This window comes from Nanorana parkeri, unplaced genomic scaffold, assembly GCF_000935625.1.
Source record: "Nanorana parkeri isolate BGI_ZX_2015 unplaced genomic scaffold, ASM93562v1 scaffold2473, whole genome shotgun sequence".
Lineage (NCBI taxonomy): Eukaryota > Metazoa > Chordata > Amphibia > Anura > Dicroglossidae > Nanorana > Nanorana parkeri.
The window spans coordinates 22648-42095 of record NW_017308741.1 but is presented as its reverse complement, the minus strand read 5'-3'; positions in this window follow the sequence as shown (position 1 = coordinate 42095).

The window sequence follows — 19448 nt, the reverse complement described above, 5'->3', positions numbered from 1 at the left end:
GAAGCTAGCCGAAGGATCGGCCGAAGCTACGGCCAGATCCTTCGACAGCTTCGTGAATAGATCCCTATGTTTTACTCTCCCCGCACTTCACCTTTCACTTTCTTACTGCTTGTTGTACTGATTTTATTATAGGCGGAATATGATTGTATCATGAGCACTGAACTATACAAGATATGGAGCAATGTAAAAAAAAAAAAAAAGCTGCACTGTTGGCAGAGTGATAAAAGATGCATGCAGTTCTACTGTCTGTGTCTGATATGTGGTGGGAAATAAATGATGGTACCTGGAAACTGTTTCATTTGTGGATATGCTGCCTGTCTGAACAAATGTCAACTGACCTCTATTATATTGCTAGTAAAGGGGTGCTGCCTGGGCAAAGAACGAATGGCTGAGCTGTAACAAAATCTGACACTCTCTTACCCCTACCTCTTCGTGCCATGCACCAGCCCAGCTTCTGCACACTACAAGTTCCTTATTCTCAACCTGCCAGCCATATCCAGGGACCACTCCCGACACAAGGTGTGGAGCAATAGTAATCATAACTGGACTTTGCCTTTATGCAGTACTGCCTTAAATTGATATTAAAGTCAAAATGTTTTTAAGCTACTTCAAATGCTAATTGAATCACTTCCAATGAATGCTGCTCCTTAATGTTTAACAGCTTTAGCTGTCTGCAGAGTCAGCTGGTTCCCTGAGCACTGACACTGATATAATTTTTTAGTATGGCTCCTTTCCCTTGCAGGGCCACCCTTGTGTGTGCTAGTAAGCTGTGTGTGTCTCCACAAACACACAGACACAGCAAGGCAATCCGCTCCCCTGATCACCCTTTTCCTTCCTCCCTTATCCCTTCTCCAAGCTAATAGATGGACGGCTGCTGGAGACTGCTCTGTCCCTTGTGATCATGGACAGGAAGTTTAGGCAACCTCCTGAAAGAGCAGGAGCAGCTATATGCAGACATGATGACTGTTAGCCCTCGTTCACACCTAGGCGTATTGCATATGCGCGACCGTCGCGCTGTTTTTTTTACCGCGATTCGCGGTAAAAAAGTTGCGCAACCGTCGCGCGATTCCGAAGGCTACTTGGCTGTATCCCAATGGAAAACGCATTACAAAACGGCCCAAAGTAGTACCTGGACCTTTTCAGGCGTGGGCCGTTTTGTAGGGCGTTAGGGACGGGCGGAAATACGAACGCGCTACAAAACGGTCAGGTGTGAACGAGGGCTAAGTGTGTAGACAAAAATGTAAATGAATACTTTCCTGGACAATGTATGTTTGTTTGATCTGAATTCATTATTGAAATACAAAATAGGTAAAAAGTAATCACTTTGTAAGAGCCCATTCATACCAGGGCGGCTGCGGATCAGAGTGGTTTCCATGCTGATCTCAAAAGGGAGGTTTTGGGAGTTTTTAATTGCGTTTCAGCACTGAAAAGGTGTGTGGAAACCGCACTGATCAGCGCGGCAAAAAAGGGTCAGGGAGCAGTTGGGGGGGGGGGGGGGGGGGGGGTGGGGGGGGGGGGGGGGGGTGGGGGGGGGGGGGGGGGGGGGGGGGGGCGGTTCGGATCGGACTGAATGTTGGGCTTGTTGGTGCCCCCTCTAACCTTGCTGCCCTAGGCACTGGCCAACGTGGGCCATTATGGTAAATACAGCCCCGGCTGTAATAGGGAACAGTAGAGCATCTATAAAACTGCACATTGGTGGGGGTAGTGTATACCTCTTTACAAATGATTGTCACAACTATGGGCAAATACAACTTTCTCACTAAATTCATATACATGAATGCAGAATATTTACTTCATATAGCACTGGTATCTCTTATCTCACAAGAAACATATCCAAGATGATTTGTACACACACACACACACACACACACGGGTCATGTGTGTATACAAATCATCCTGGATATGTTCCATGTGAGATAGGAGATACCAGTGCTATAAAGAGTAGATGTACATTCAAATGTTATTGCATTCTTGGGATGTTACAATTTCCAAGTAGACAATAAAGTGTCTATATTCTGTTTAGAAAATATAACATCCCGGTATGGCAATAAAGATTGCATCAGCAAGCAACATGAGAAAAGAAAACACACAGAAGTAAGCAATATAAAGAACATGTGCAAAAAGTCACCTAGCAAGTAAATTAATTTCGCGGGAAGACAATAAACTGTGACTGATACAACTGCAAGTAAACTCTCTTCTCCAAAACCAAGGAAAGTAAGAAGCTCAGCAAAGCCAGTCCATACTTGACCATAAAGCTGGTTATAAGGAAATGACATGAATTGCTTCCACTTACCTTAGTATATTAACTTGTAGATATCGTTTCAAATGAAAAAAAAAAAGTCTCTGCCTGTTGAGTTGTATGCTGTCAGCACAAATGCTTTATGATTTGCAGTGATTCAACAGGGGAAGTGCACTACCTTGGCCTCTACCTAGAAAACAAAAAAAAGGGGGGTTTCCCATTGTAAGCAGTTGCTCATTTATAGTGCAACACGCCTGAATCGCACATGTTTCTATTTAGATGCCCTTTTTGTGTTTTTCATCAAGGAATTATTTATTAAACAAGAACAAACTTGTTGATATTTCATACAACAAATAACAAAACAGAGTAAACAACAGCTACTGTATGAAAAAAACAAAACAGTGTGGCTGCGGGGGTGTCCGGCGGGGGGGGCGGCCCCTTCTTCGGGATGCAGAAGCGATCTGGCGACAGGTAAGTCGCCAGGATCGCTTCTGTTGTAAAGCCGACAGTCGGCTCTACAAGTTTAAACAGACTCCCGGCGGCAAAAGTCGCCGGGAGTCTGTTTAAACAGCCCCGATGCTGGCGACGTACACTGTACGTCGTCAGTCACGAAGGGGTTAAAGCCGTGTTCACACCTAGGCGGCATCGTTTTTGCGTGTGTTCAGTGTGCGGTTACTTGCATGTTTGACTGGCCGCGCATTTTGACTGGCCGCTTATGAAACATTGTGTTCAATGGACGAACGCGCGTAGAAACGTGCAAACAATAACACGAAATCACCTGCACTCCATACAGAGTACAGACCTTAACGGAGGCTTGGTGCTTGAAGTCACAACACGTATGGCGCCGTGTCAGATACAGTCTATAATAGAAGTCACCAGCACTTGATGATATGTGCAAGAAGTAAAGCACTTTTTATTAACTTGTCATATGCGTCATACAGCCAACATTTTGGGGCCACGCAGGGTCCCTTCGTCTTCACAGTGACCGTCACTATGTCGCCCAGACCCTTCGTGGCCCCCGAAACATTGGCTGTATGACGCATGTGACAATTTAATAAAAAGTGCTTTACTACTTGCACGTATCATCGAGTGCTGGTGACTTCTATTATCGAAACGTGCAAATACGCGCACAAAGATATGCACCATCCTTCTGACGCACATTTTTGGGCGTTTCCATTGAAGTCTATGGGGCAAAAACACACTGTTAACTACCCATAAAAGCTCATGTACCTTTTCGGGGGTTTGGCGTTTTCCTGCTGGAGTTTTGCTGCTCAGGTGTGAACACGGGCCGTTGAAAATCATGGGATTTCTTGTGTTGGGCACTTAAAAGATCTTTTCCAAATGCTCAAAAACACCTAGGTGCGAACCAGGCCTTAGACATGAAGATAGCAGCCTTCATGCAACTGGTTTCAAAAGTAATTAAGAGAGACTTTCAACACAACCTGAAAATGCTGCAGAATATTGTACAGTATTTATACATAAATAGGAATTCAATGACACTGCAATTAAGTAAGATATACACGCAACTAAAAGTTGTATTATAATTAATTACAATTGGGTTGAGCATACAATACAATTGGGATACTTAGAATAGATAACTGATTTGCAACCCCTACCACATACTAAGGACTAGGATCTTCAAAGAGTCTGTTCAGGACTAGAGCTGGTGCAACAGTGGCAATTCTCAGCCACCCACGCCTGATTTTTGAGGACTCTACATGCAAGGCTTAAGCTTTTCAAATGCAGAAGAGATTTTGCTCTTTTTATCCAAAGGTGGGTGGTAGGGGGTTGTAAAGCCAGTAGTGATGAGTGAACCAGATAAAGTTCAGTTCACTGGATGTTCGACAAACTCATGCCATGCTGTGTACAATGTGGATTTGTGTAGAAATGGATATATCCTCCTTTTTCTTACTGCCAGCAGAACATTTGCTAAAGTAGTCTCTTGTTGGGCTGTAGTGCATTTAGGGTCTCCTCCACAATGCCTTTCCTCCCCTGCATCATGTTCTCCCCTCCATTGCACATTGCCCTCAGGGTCCCTATAGAGATGGTCAGGACAGTCAGGTTGCAAAGGGAGAAGTGTAGTGGCATGCTTGCCCATAGTCTCCCTATCACGAGTGTGGGCAAATACTTTCCACTCTTTGCTCCTAGTGACATGGGAACCGACACCATCTTAAGCTGCGCTGCCTGCAGCTGCAGTGTCTTTTTTTCTGGTCATGCCTCTTGCAAGTTAAGTGGAAAGTCCCCAGTATGAAAACAGGGGTGCTTCAGTAAGTGCTAGAGCCCCCTGTGGAGGCTCATCCGTCTTCTTTAGGTAAGAGGAAGCATTTCTCCTCTAGCTCATCAGTTTAGGTTTCACAGCGAATTATGACTAATCTCTCAGCGCAGTGGAAGGCATGCGGCGACCCACTGAACATGGGGTTGCGACCCACTTTTGGGTCACAACCCACCAGTTGAGAACCACAGTTCTAAGTGTTACGTAATTACAGTAGTGGGAAAAAAAATCAGGTATCCTGCTCTGGCAGACAAGATTATGCTGCGTGGCAAAGCTGTGTAATTCTCAGAACTGTGTGGAGAGAACTACAAATCCTCTGGCAGGCAAAACCGCTCAGATATATGTATTTTATCTGTGTATTATATTTTTTGCCTGGAGTTCAACTTTTAAGAGGTACTAAACTTCGGAAGCTGTGCCAGAAAGAGGGCAAGTGACTAGTCACCAGTATTACCTGTGGTTTCCCTGCAGCTGATCTTTTTCCCATGACTGACTTGCCATGTTCTGCACTGTATCTCTGTGTTAAAGGAGAACTATGGGGTTAGGGCTTTTCCCCATAGTTCTCCTAAGGGTAACAGGAGGACACAAACTAGCGTCCTCCAGTCACCCTAAGCTCAGTATACCGCGAGCTGCAGCTCGCGGTATACTGAGACGCCGCAGCTGAAACGGATCCCGACAATTATGTCTGGATCCGCCCAGCTGCGTGAGTGACAATTGGCTCTGCCTATCTAGAGGCAGAGCCAGCTGTACCCGCCCCCTCCCCCGTCCGTTCCGCCAGTCAGCGCTGGAGGATCGGAGCGGGGGGGGGGGAATCCAGCCCCTCCCCTGTCACGGCTCTCTGCCGTGACAGGACAGTTTCATTGTCACAGGTCGGCTAGAACTATGAGGTGAGTGAAAAGCACTCACCTCATAGTTCTCCTTTAAGGTGGCCATCTTGGTAAATACGTGGTTTTGCTTTTGTGAGCAGCACAGTAATGACATTACCAAATCTCATTTCAAATCTCCTGAGGCTAGTAGTCAGAGCCAGCACTGCCTTAAATCTCACACCGTCAATATAAAAAATACGAGGATGTGGGCACAGGAATGCCTATGAGCACTCATCTACCAGGACACGCACTGCTATTTTTTTTAGGAGAAATTCAAGACAAGATACCATTTACAAGATAATGCTTAGAAACAAATAACATTTCTAAATGTTCCCTATAGTCTTTACCGTTGAAATTCAGATCCACTATATACTAAAGCTGCAGCCAAAATGTGTTTAAGGCTTTGGAGAGAGATCAGAATGCCTGACGTGATTGTATTTTTCTATTACCAGAAGGAGCCAGCTCACCACGTGCACATGCAGCGGTTTTTACTACAGTCCGATACAAAACATAACCAAGTTTCTGAGCTGCACGTCCCCTTTTTCAAGTTGACAATACAAAGCAAACACATGCATGTGAGAGACAAAATACATGATTAATAAACAACAAGGTCCACCCCCCTTCTCTGTCCTGATTATGTATTCATCAAGCCCCAGGGTAATAATGGTCAGCCAGATAAAGAGGAAGAAAGTTGCACCTTACCTGTACAGCGTTATGGCACCAGAACAGGAAAACAGACCGAGCACTACCAAGTGCATTCTGTCTGAGTATTCCAAAAACTGGAAGTGCCTCTGCTTCCTGCTGAGCATCTGAGTCATCTCCCCATTAATTCCAGTGGTTGTCATTGTCACATCATTAAACAGGCTGTATAATAAATAATCCAAATTGGAGGGAAAAAAGTGAGAAAAAGAAACAGAGGGGGCAACTGTATATCATTGCCATGCTTCTGAAATCTACACCTAAACTACAACTGAAGTTTTGGATAGAGTGAACAGGGATTAGAATACCTGTTTTTTTTCTTCCTGTCTGTGTCCCCTTTAGGGAGATTCGCCCTCTCCATTTGTCCTGGTGACTGTTATCACTGAAAGTGAAAGAAAATTTCAAATTTTAAGTTGTCACTAAAATAGGAATAGATGGGAAATCTTCCAATGGTGACACTACTTCTGGTGACCCTGCTGACTACCAGGGATTTCCCATACGTTTGATGGATTTTCTCTCATTTCCTGTTGTGGCTCTAAGACAGGATGTGAAGGGAAATCTCCCCAATGCCACAAAGATGCGGAAAAAAAGCTGACTGGGTTTGTTTATAACCCTCCCTTACTGTATCCTGAACAAAAAAAAAGTTTTGGCTTCAGTTCTACTTTAAGGCCCCATTCACATTTGAGGGTTTTGTTGGGTGATTTGTGAAGCCCGACAACACTCAAGATGAGGAATCCCATTGTTCCCAATTGGCCTGAGCATTGTGTCACCTGTAGCATGAAGCTCAAAAAAGTACATAAGCTTTTTTTCGGGGTAGGATCATGCTTTTTGGGCCCACAAACTTTAATGGGAGCGCATTAAAAATGCATGTTTATACACGTTTTTCAGGCACTCCCATTCAAAATTCTATTGGTGCCAATAATGCACTTTCCTATTCCTGTACTACATGTAAAAAAAATACAAATACAAATGAAGCCTCTATTTTACCTGGCTATGATCATTATTAGGTGTGAATAAGGCCTAAGGGCCCATTCACACCAGCAACTGCCCTACAATGCACGGCTGCTGGTGTGCATTGCCCAGCACAGTGCTAATGCGCCTATCCCGGTGTTCTATCAAAAGCTCCAACTTGTCGAAATCTCCAACTACCTCACTGCCGGGTACTTGCAAGTTGGAGATTTCGACGAGACAGCGTAAAGGTGCCCACACACCTTGCGATAATCGCGGGAAATCCTGCGATCGTACGATTATCGCAAGGTGTGTGGAAGGCGTGCGACCGTTTCTACTGTACGGTCGCACGACTTTTGTCTTTCGAGCATGTTCGAAAACCAGCCGAGAATCGTACGATTTTCGGCTGGTTTGTAGCATGATCGTGAGATAACTGCCGCACAGGCCGGTGTGCGCAATAGCACACTGCCCGTTCAGCATTGCAGTCATTGGAAGCCTCAGGGGGGCGGGCTTACGATTATCGCAAGTACGATCTGCCTGTGCAAGATGGGCAGATCGTACGTTTTTTTAATTACCTTACAACCATCGCAAGACAAAAGTCTTGCGATGGTTGTAAGGTGTGTGGCCAGCTTTAGACTGCAAAACACAAAGACTGACGGGGCTCTGTACAGCTGCATTTTAACAATATTCAGCAGGTGCCAAACTCAACGAGTATTCTGAAAACGCTATGCGCACCGCAACTGCACAGAGCTCCAGTCTTTCGGAGCACTGGAAGTGAGGTAGTTAGAGATCTTGATGAGGTGGAGCTTTCGATAGAACACCGGCATATCAGATTGTGTACTTTTTTTTTTTTAGAACTTTATTGAAATGTGACAAGTGACATTTCAGTAAGTTCTATGTGCACAGCATGGTGCAAGGTGTTTGTACTGCATTGCAACCCGCTGCACTGAAAAAAAGTACTGCATGCAGTACTACTTTTTTTTTAGTACACACCACCACAACGCTGTGGTGTGAACTGCGCCCATCCATGACAAGGCAAATTGCTTTGTCCTGAGTTGTGGCTGTGCTGGAAAAAACTGCCAGCACAATCCTAAGGCTGGGTTCACACCTAGGCGTATCGAATATGCGCGTTTGTCGCGCGTTTTGCGGTAAAAAAAACGCGCAACAGATGCGCGTTTCCCGAGGGCTACCTGGCTGTATCCCAATGGATACGCGCGGCAAATACGCCCCAAAGAAGCTCCTGTACTTCTTTGGGCGTAGGGCGTTTTGTAGCGCGTTCATACGGCCTGTAATACGCCAGGTGTGAACCATACTCATAGGAAATAATGGGATTTTGATGTTTGAGCGTTTTGCAGAGCGTAGGAACGCGCTACATAACGCCCAGGTGTGAACCGGGCCTAATGCATTTGAAGTGAATCCAGCCTAAATTAACCTGATATCTGCCTTGCGGCAATGCAAAGTCAGTCATGAGTCCAGCTAACAGACCACATTTGAGTCCTATCGCTTTACTCACATAAGTAATATAAGGATTTACACAATACATTTCGCAATTATTTTCCTGCGTCATATAGTTCTCGGGTTGCAAGGCCTATAAAATAGTGGTTATTTTAGACACGCAGCAGACTGTATAGCTTCCTGCACAGACAAAACAAATGATGCAATGTATCATAATTTACATGATTTCAAAAATTCCACGAATAGTAGAATCAGTACATTTCTAATGACATCATTTTATGAATTTCCTGATTTGGATTTTGCTAATTTTTTTATGTTTTCATTTAGATTAAGGGCTTCTACTCTGAAAGATGTGTATGAAAGATGTTTTTGGGGGTATCACAAATGTAAATATCCTGAACCTGACAGCCGATGATGATTTGCTTCACCACAACAACAAAAATAGGATGCATTCATGTTTCAGCCAAAACTTTTTTTTGTTTGAAAAGTGCAGTGAAGTGCTACAACGTTTGTCAGGTTTTTACTGTTGTCTGTGCTCCCATTGGGGGATTTTCCTTCACTTTGGGTCCCAGAGACATGGCAGGAAAAGGAACTGTAATCACTTGCCTGTGTACTCCTCCAGCGATGACAGATCAAAGCTATCCCTGACCACTCCGTCCACCAGTGGGTCTGGGTTCCATGTAGATCAGGGGTGCCCAAAAGGTCGATCGCGATCTACCAGTCGATCGCGTAGCGATCAGTGGTAGATCACGATGGCCTCTCCTCCCGCCCGTGGTTCTTCTCTGGATCCCCATCTCTGCTCTCCCCATCTGTATGCAGTGGTGTATTTTGGTTTTGTGCTGCCCTAGGTAAGATTAAACTCGGGCACCCCCCTCAGTCTAAATTTGCTCCACCCCTTCCTGTTTAGGACATTTTGCGTAACCTGTCAGTCACTGGATACAGCACACATGGGGTCTCAGGAGAGCTGTGCAGTGTCTCTGTTGGGCTGTACGGGGTCTCAGGAGAGCTGTGCAGGGTTTGTGGTGGGCTGTGCACGGTTTGTGGTGGGCTGTGCAGGGTCTATGGTGAGCTGTGCAGGGTCTCAGGTGGGCTGTACGGGGTCTCAGGAGAGCTGTGCAGGGTTTGTGGTGGGCTGTGCAGGGTCTCAGGTGGGCTGTGCAGGGTCTCAGGTGGGCTGTACGGGGTCTCAGGAGAGCTGTGCAGGGTTGGTTTGTGGTGGGCTGTGCAGGGTTTGTGGTGGGCTGTGCAGGGTCTATGGTGGGCTGTAAGGGGTCTCAGGAGGACTGCGCATAGTCCCTTTCCCTTATACATGTGCTGCTCCTCTTACCTGCAGCCCGAAGTGCCATCAGTACCAACAGGATACATTGCAGTCCCCCAGCCTGCTTCTGAGTCATCCCACCATCAAATCACATCCCATGGCCAGCCCCCATCCACCAGCTGCTTCTCATCCACCTCCTGTACAAAGCCAGCCGGACCGCATCTCCCTGGGCACCCCCTCCCCGCAGCTCTCTAATTAGGCAGCCGATTTTAAGGCCTTGCGGCCGCCTAGTTTACCTCATTTGGCAGCCGCCACTGCCTGATTCTGTGCCACCCAGCCTCGGCCCACCAGGCAAGTGCCCAGTATGCTCAATGGTAAGTCCGGCCCTCTCCGCCTTATTGTTTTACTTACAACAGCATAGGAGGTGGGGGTGGAATTGACTTAAATGTCACTTTAAAGCACAGCTGGAGGGCCGGGTTGCCCACCCCTGCTATAAACAGACCTGGAGCAACAATCTGCAGAAGCCTGTGCATTGTATGATGCAGTGGACACGACTGCAATACTCTGCAGGCTTCAATGCATAAATGTATTTATTTATTTTTGTTAACATGGGTGCATTTATTACATTTTTTGCAAAAGGTGGGTAATGCTTTTAAGTAATCTCCGGGTCTAAACTGACCACTTTATCCTAAGGAAATAGGTGTAAAAATGGCTGCAGCAGCAGAAGGGTTAAAGTCTATATGAGATTCCAGTTCTTGGGTTGACCTATACGAAGGCGGCGTCCATCTCTCTATAGCCCTTATCTCCGGACAAGAGCACCCGCACAGCGCAGAGAGCCTGGTCACGTGTCTGCCTGTGCGCTCCAATCGGCTCCCTGTCGCTCACGTGAGGTCATGTGGGCCGCCGGCAGCACGCGCTCCGCAGCAGTGACGGAGGATCCTCGAGGACCGCCATATTATCCTCCGAGTGCTACGAATATTGTGTGACGTCAAGGCCACTTTGTGTCCCCGGTATACAATGGAGGGGGCTGTACATAGCTTCTCTGTCAGGGGGCGGTGGGGAAAGCGGCTTGTCATGTTATGTTATAGAAGTGAAGACATGAGCTCCCTGAGACTTGCAGAGCTTCAATAAGAAGAACTCTAACTGCGTGTTGTTACTGCCAATGGTTTATACCTAATGTGCACATTGCCCACCTTCCAGCATTTCATCCTGCTCACACAATTGCACATTTAATATGTTTTTGTTTTGGAGTGGCGGGGGACTGGCCCTGCACTTTTGGACTGCATGCAGCCCCCTGGAATATGACATCATGTATCCCAATCTAAAGAGCATGTACATGTACAGAGCATGTACTGTGTCCTCAGGGGGGGCTACCTGTCCCTTCCTGGTGTTTGCTGCCGTCCACCTGATGTCACTTACCTTCACATGCACGTCATCAGGGGACGGCCGTGAGAACCAGAAAGAGACCAGAATGACGTTGGAAAAGAAGATGGCGGCACAGGACCCGACGTGCAGCAGTAAAAGGGCAGATTACTGCAGAGCAACACTGGACTCACTGGGCATGTGAGTATTTTTATTAAAGGAGGACCCCAGGAAACATTTTTATTAATCCAGTGCACGGGTAGACTACTTGTTTTTGTCTAGGTTAAAAAAAACTATATTCACCCGATGCTCCAAGCCGTCTTGTTCTTAGACCGGGCTATGCATCTTCTCCTCCCCGCAACTGCAGCCGTCTAAGGTCCCGTAAATCATCACAATCTAGAGCTGCAGCTAATGATTATTTTCAAAATCGATTAGTTAGCCGATTATTAAGTTCGATTAATCGGATAAAAAAATAAAATACATTTTAAAAAATGGCTCCAGTGATTGGACTACTAGTTTGTATTGAGATTGCAGTCCATCACAGGAGCAAGCTTGGAGCGGTGGAAGTAAAAAAGAAAAAAAAGAGTGGTGTGCAATATAGTGAAATGAAAAGTGTAAAATTATACAGCAATGAATGCAGAATGGCACCGGCTATAGAGGACTACAAAACCCAGCAATAGTACATTATACAGCGCAATGCAGAATACCACCAGCTATAGAGGAATACAACAAATCCCAGCAATAGTACATTATAGCTGGCGGTATTCTGCATTGCGCTGTATAATGTATTATTGCTAGGAGTTGTAGTCCTCTATAGCTGGTGGTGTTCTGCATTGCGCTGTATAATGTATTATTGCTAGGAGTTGTAGTCCTCTATTGCTGGTGGTATTCTGCATTGCGCTGTATAATGTATTATTGCTAGGTGTTGTAGTCCTCTATAGCGAGTGGTTTTCGGCATTGCACCACTGTATAATGTACTATTGCTGGGATTTGTTGTACTCTATAGCTAGTGGTATTCTGCATTGCGCTGTATAATGTGTTATTCCTTGATTTGTAGTGCTCTATACAGCGCAATGCAGAATACCACCAGCTATATAGGAATACAACAAATCCCAGCAATACATTATACATACAGTGTTTAATGTATTGCTTTTATTTGTATTCCTATGTATAATATACAGCACAATGTACCATCAGCTGTAGAGGAATACAAATCCCAGCAATACATTATAGAGCACCATGTGTGGGAAAGTGCAGGCTTACCTGAGCAGTCTTCCAGCAACTTGTTTCTGAGATCGGGCCTGTCTATCTGCGGCAGTCATTCGCCCACACCTGCTCCTCCTTACTTCTTCTCCCCGCGTCCCTGTGCCGATCGTGGATTTGGGCGGGCGGGGAGGAGGTGTGGAGCGTGGATGCGGGCGGGTCTGGCAGCGGCGAGCGTGTGGTGGGGAGGAGGTGCGGCGTGTGGAGCGTGGATTATAATCGATTATGTCGATTAGTTGTTGCAGCCCTATCACACTCTATACACTGGGTGGAATTTATCAAAACTGGAGCACACAAAATCTGGAGCAGCTGTGCATGGCAACCAATCTGCTTCTCTCTTCAGTTTGTCCAGTTAAGATTTGAAAATGAAAGAGAGAAGCTGATTGGTTGCCATGCACAGCTCCTCCAGATTTTGTCTGTTCCAGTTTTGATAAATTCCGTTCACTGCATAAACATGAGGACAGGGAGGAACATTTCCAATGCTGCAATGTAGGAGGATAGAGGCTGGAGGGAGCGCTGTGACAGCCAGCTGGCTCAGAGCTTTGGGTGAGTATATGGCTGGGCACACACCTTACAACCATCGCAAGACTTTTGTCTTGCGATGGTTGTAAGGGAAATTAAAGAACGTACAATCTGCCTATCTTGGACAGGCAGATCGTACTTGGGATGATCGCAAGGCTGCCCCACTGAGGGGCTGGTTTCCGATGACCGCAATGCCGAACGGGCAGTGTGCGCTTGCGCACACCGGCCTGTCCGGCTTTTGTCTTACGAACATGCTACACACCTGCCGAAAATCGTACGATTCTCGGCGGATTTTCGAACATGTTAGTAAGATAAAAGTCGTGCGACCTTACAGTAGTAGAGGTCGCACGGCTTCCACACACCTTACGATAATCGTACGATCGTGGGATTTCCTGCGATTATCTCAAGGTGTGTGGGGACCTTAACTTTGTTATTTCAGCACCTAGACAAAAACGAGCACTTAACCCTCTCAGTGCGGGAGTAGCCCCACTGCAAGGGTTAAGAACGTATTTTCTTGGAGTTCTTCTTTAAAGAAAACTCAGCGAAAAGGTAAGGGGTTTGGATAAAAAAAGAAGTGTGGTGAAGTTCCTCTTTCAAATTTTAGTCCCTGGAATGCTTCAGAGTAGGGAATGGGTAAAACCTTTGTCAGTTTTTTTTTTTTTTTCCAACCATCCATGTCCTGTTCATTAGAGTCCCCTTCTCTTCCTGTCCTGCAGACAACAGGAAATGAGAGGTAAACCTTATCTGTGCATTGGGGCACAGGTCACATACATTATTGTGATGTGGTGCCATTTATTGTCAATGACACCCCAACGCAACTAAACCCAACTAACCTCAGACAAACACGTGTTGCAGCACTCCACAATGCATGAGTTGTGAATGACGCACATCTGTTCTGGGGTGTTGGCAGTCCATTCTTTTTTTTTAAAACAAATTTTATTCTGTTTTTTGGTCATCCCCCTGAGGGTTCTGACCTTTTGTGCAAACGTATACAGTTCACAGCACGTGAGACCACATACGGCGATCTCAACATTTGAACCAGAATATTCCAACATTAACAACCAATCACTCCCAACATTCCCAAGCTGGTTGCCATAATACTTTAGCTATTCTATACTTTAGTACTACTTAGATTCTTTCTCCTGGGAAAATTTCAGCTTAGTTACAATCGCAACTATCTATAGCACCAGTGCGTGTTAGGGCACCTCCAGGACCCCTAAGTCTTTTGTCAATTTCGCCTTGAGATACCATGTGGAGTATTTAAAGGGTTGCATTATTGATGCTATCTCTGTGCCATCATACGTTGCTTCTAAAAAATATTTCCATCGCTTGAAAAAATTTTTGTGTAAGTGCTTCGACGTGCATTTCAGTGTCTAGCTTTTCCCGGTTAAACAAAACCTTCAGCTCCGTAATGACACTGGTGATTGGCGGTGTGGAGGAGGTATTCCAACCCCTCATTATACTCCTCCGGGCAGCCAACAGACAAATGTGCAACCAGTCCCATCCTTTGTGAGTGGAACAGTGAGGTTCTACAGCTGAATATTTGGAGGCGCTAAACAAGTATAGCAGTGGGTTCACTTCCGGGGTCCACTTCAAGACTGTTGTAATATATGCAGTAACCCTAGTCCAGAACTGCGCCATTGAGGGGCACGTCCAGAAACAGTGGGCCAGTGAGGGACATGGTAGTCCACATTTTGGACACAGTGATGTTAAATGATGAGTTGATGTTCTGCCTGGGAGAAAGTATGCCACATAGGCTCGATGCATAATTTTAAACTGGGTCTCCCTCCATGTCTCATTAGTGACCAGTTTGTGTATCTTATTGTATCCAACCACAATGTGCTCCACCTGATTTGGAGTCGGGAAATCCTTGGACCAGTCTTTAACATTTGAGGATGACAAAGTGGCCACGTAAGTAAGCTGCATCCCTGGGTATATGTCTGAAATAGAGTATCTCCCTCCTGATATAAGTACGTCCAGGAACGTAGATGCAAACAGTACTTTGGGGTCGCTGGAGAACATGCGCCATGTTTTGTCAACTTGTAGGTAATACAAAAAATGGGAGGGTGGCAAAGAATACTGCTGCGCCAATGCTGGGAAGGGTATAGGGCGGTAGGTACCTCCCTGAAACATTTGTTTCCAATGGATAAGCCCCTTCCTGCGCCATAACTTGTAAGCTGCGTAATCATTGCCCTGAGGAAACATAGGGTTTCCGAGCATTGGGCACCTTGGCGATATATAAGGCGAGAGACCCAACCTGCGTCTCACCACCTTCTACGCCAGGACCGTGTCCCTTATTAACAAGTGATGGCGCAGTGTTCCTGGCAGCTTCGACAATTTACAATGCAGTATGGCTCGCAGGTCCCACGGGTGCACCAGAGCCGTTTCCAGCTCCATATTGGAATACCTCGAGCTTTCCGTGAGCCAGTCCGCAGCATGGCGCAGCAGGCACGATAAGTTATATAGTCTAACATTAGGGAAGTTTGATCCCCCCTCGCTTCTCGGGAGCCAAAGCTTTTTCAAAGCTATCCTCGGGCGTTTATTGCACCATATGAATTGGACCATTGCCTTATTGAGACGTTGAATATTCTTATGTTTCAATAGTAAGGGAACCGTCTGTAAGGGATATAGTAGTCTCGCAAAGCTGGTCATTTTCACTAGGTGCATTCTCCTGAAAAGCGATAAGGGCAAACCCCTCCATCTCTCCAATTCGTGCACTATCTTGTCTATGAGGGGAGGAAAATTCAGGTTATATATCGTGGACGGCATTTTACCTACTTTGATTCCAGCGCCAGGTTGAACAGTAGGGGGGATAGGGGGCATCCCTGCCGGGTTCCTTTGCTGAGACTAATAGAATGGGAAAGGCCCCCCTGGGTCCATATCTGCGCTGTAGGAGAGGAGTACATTTTGCGAAGCAGGGAAAGAAACCTACTGTTTATCCCTAGCCTTGTCATGACCAGAAATAGTCATTCCAGGTTTACGTTATCGAATGCCTTTTCCGCATCAAGAGTCACCATGGCAAACTCCCGTACGGGAAATGCTTTTGCTTGTTCCAGGGCCAGTATGACCCTCCTCAGGTTCATTACCGCCGCTCTTCCCCTTACAAACCCTACTTGAGCAGGGTGTATGAGATGAGGCATAACCTCAGCCAGCCTGCCTGCAAGTATTTTTGACAGGATCTTTGCGTCCACATTTATAAGTGAGATAGGTCGGTATGAACCCGGGTTGGTAGGATCCTTTCCCGGTTTAGGCAAAAGTTTAATGTACGCCTCCCTCCCTGTGTGGAAGTAAGCGCCCTCCTCCCACATGTGGTTATATAGGGCGTGTAACATGTCTGTGATATCTCCCTTTAGAATCTTAAAGAATTCAGTGGTGAATCCATCCGGCCCGGGGGCCTTGCCTCCCGTCAAAGATTGTACAACCGTATCTATGTCTCCCAGCGTAATATCTGCGTTTAACATGTGGCTCTACTCCTCCAGCACTGTGGGTAGGTCTATCTGGCTTAAAAATGTCTTCGCTTCTACCCTATCCATATCATCTTTGCTATACAGCGAGGTGAAGTATTCCTCTAGGGCCCCATTTATAGCTATCGGGTCTGTCAGGAGTGAACCCGTCTTATCCTGCAGCACAAAGATATGTGATGGGGAGTTCCTTCCATTAACCAGTCTAGCCATGAGTTTCCCCGCCTTGTTCCCAAATTTGTGAAACGTGAGGTCCATATATGAGGTTTTCATGCATTCATATCTGTCCGCCCATAGGTCAAACGTCTGGCCTGTTCCCAGAGTGTTTTCGCGGTCTGGTCCGCGTCGGTTATTAGCCGGTCTTGTGCCAGTCGAACCGTCGCACTGGCCTCCTAAAAGGCGTTCACTGTTTTTTTCCTATAGGCGGCCGTATATGACATGATCCTGCCTCTTAGGTAAGCTTTTCCTGCTTCCCAGAACAATGCAGGGGACTCAACATGCTGGCTATTAATTCTGCATATTCCTGCAGGAAGATCGGAGGAAGTGGCAGAAATCCTCGTTATTTTTAAGGTACCCAGGGAAGCGCCATAGAATAGTATTAGCTATCCTTGGTGCAATAGAGAGATCTATCGATATGGGGGCATGGTCAGAGATGACTATTTTGTGAAGATCCGAGGCTTTGATCATTTGCAGCAAGGGGTTTGTTCCACATAGATAGTCCAGGCGAGCAAAACTGTCATGTACCGTGGAGAAATGGGTAAATTCAGTGTCTAACGGATGCATTATTCTCCAAAGATCATGCAGTCTGCCAGCGAGGATTGAGATCCTGATCGTGGGGTTGGTAAGGTTTGGGTGATACGGGTTGTTCTTTTCCTGTCCTCTAGGGGATTCATAGTGCAAATAAAATCCCCCCCACCAGGTGGTACAGATTGGTAGTTTTCGTTAGCCAGGAGGACAGCTGTTGGAAGTGAGAGTCGGTTGGCGAATTATGCATATATATGTTTGAAATCGCCAACTCCACTTCGAAATATTTTAGATATATCGTAAGCATCCTTCCTTCGTCGTCACGTTCAACTCTGAACACCTGATATGGGAGTCTCCTGTGCAGCAGAATCACCACTCCCGCCTTACGTCCCTCCGAGGGAGAGGCAAAAGCTTCCCCCACCCAAAGTTTTTTAAGACGGTTTACATCCTCCGCCCTTAAGTGGGTTTCCTGTAGCAACGCCACATCCGCATCTAAGCGTTTATGATGTCTCAGTATCATATTACGTTTATGTGGGGAACGGAGCCCCTTAACATTCCAGGAGACTATCTTCATAAAAGTTCCCTAGCAAGACGACTTGGACATGCGTGTGTGTACCTGTGAGTGTACTGATGATCTAAGAGGGAGCCCCGTGGTATAGTACTTACCCGTTCTGGGCGTGTAGGCAATCTGTAGTGCCATGTGAGGGGAGGATGAGGCTTCTGCAGGGCGCGCCCGAACACCACCGTTCCTGGTGCAAAGTAGTACCTGAGATCTATAAGGCAACCAGCAGAATGGGAGAAATTAACCATCAAATTAAGTAACACGTAAATAACTTTGAACATGTAAACTGTAACAACTAAAAAACATCCTAGTAATGACTCCACTTTTTTCCAATGTGGGCAGAGGGAACAGGGCAACTCAATCAGCCGCTGCCATTATTGGAAAAAGATCTACAGATAATGGCGATACTTCCTGCCCCTGGTTAAGCTGGAGAGTCTCTCAACGTATCCAGTTCACCCTCAGTTTTTTCAGCGGTTCTGCCCCTATTACGTCTTGTGGTTTTCACGGTTTTGCGGGGGGTTCTCTGTGGTTCAACCACCTCAGCGGGAGACCCAGAGTCCAAGGTCATCGCATGGAAAAAAGACTCTGCTTCTGAAAGGAACACTTTCTGCCCGTGGGAGTTTCCATGTCGAGAACAGCCGGATAGGCCCGTGTGAATCGGATGTGTTTCTGGTACAGCGCGGAGCAGATCTTGTTGAAGGCCTTGCGCTTTCTGGCGACCTCCGCAGAGTAATCAGCAAAGATCAATAGCTTGTGCCCGTCAATCTCCAATGTGCGGGAGGAGCGGTATTGTTGCATAATAAGACATTTATCAGCATAATTTAAATACCGAACAATGACAGGTCTTGCGTTCGGTTTGTCAGGCTGCTGCTGCCCTAGCCTGTGTGCGCGTTCCACCACGCACGTTGTGGGGAGACCCAGGGCTTCCGGCAGAGTGGACGAGCATAGGTGGGCTAATACTTGCGGTTTGTACGATTCAGGTAGCCCTATAATCCGGAGGTTGTTCCTCCTGGATCTATTTTCCAGGTCATCGAGCTTTGCAAGGAGCGATTGAGAGATGTCTTCAACTGCTGTCACTTTGGCATTGGCTTCCAGCACTTCCTCTTCCAAAGTTGATGTTCTCAGTTCTGCCTCTTTAAGGGATATGGCCTGGGATGACAGGTCCTTACGTATCTGCAGGAGACCCTGCTGTATTGCTGACTCCACCGCATTGGTGATAGTGGGTTTCAGCAGATTTGCCACAGCTAGGGCTATTTTTTCATATACCCCCTCGTCTGCAATCACCTCCTGGAGAAAGGAGGGAGCTGGGGTCTGATGTGCTAGGGGAGCGCTGGCGTCCGCCATCTTGTCCCCTCCCACCTCCTTAGAAGCCCCGCTGGTTCGGGGTACCGAGAGGGAGCGCGTCCTTGCTCCTGCCATAAACCGGTCCAGACTCTTGTGGCTAGCTTTGAGTGTAAGGTCCTTCAGACAGTTCTTTGAGCTGCAGGCTGTGCCCAGTTGTCTTTCTTGGTCCTGTTAGCATTTATTTGCTGTGTTTGTATTCCCTGTAAAATCCTTTTGTTGAAGTTCATTGAGGTACACAGGTCTCACCCCTCTGTGTTTATCATGTCCCCACTACTGCTTTGCTGCAAAACTAAAGCATTCTGGTAATGGGGGGTTATCTTGGGCTGTCCTACAGGTTGTTTGGTTTGCCAATGTCCATTCCCTCTTAGACGGCAGTATACCCTAAAGGTTGAAGATTTCCTGTGTTTCCTCAGTGGACAACAAGAGTCCTATTTCCTGACGCTAATTCTCCACCCT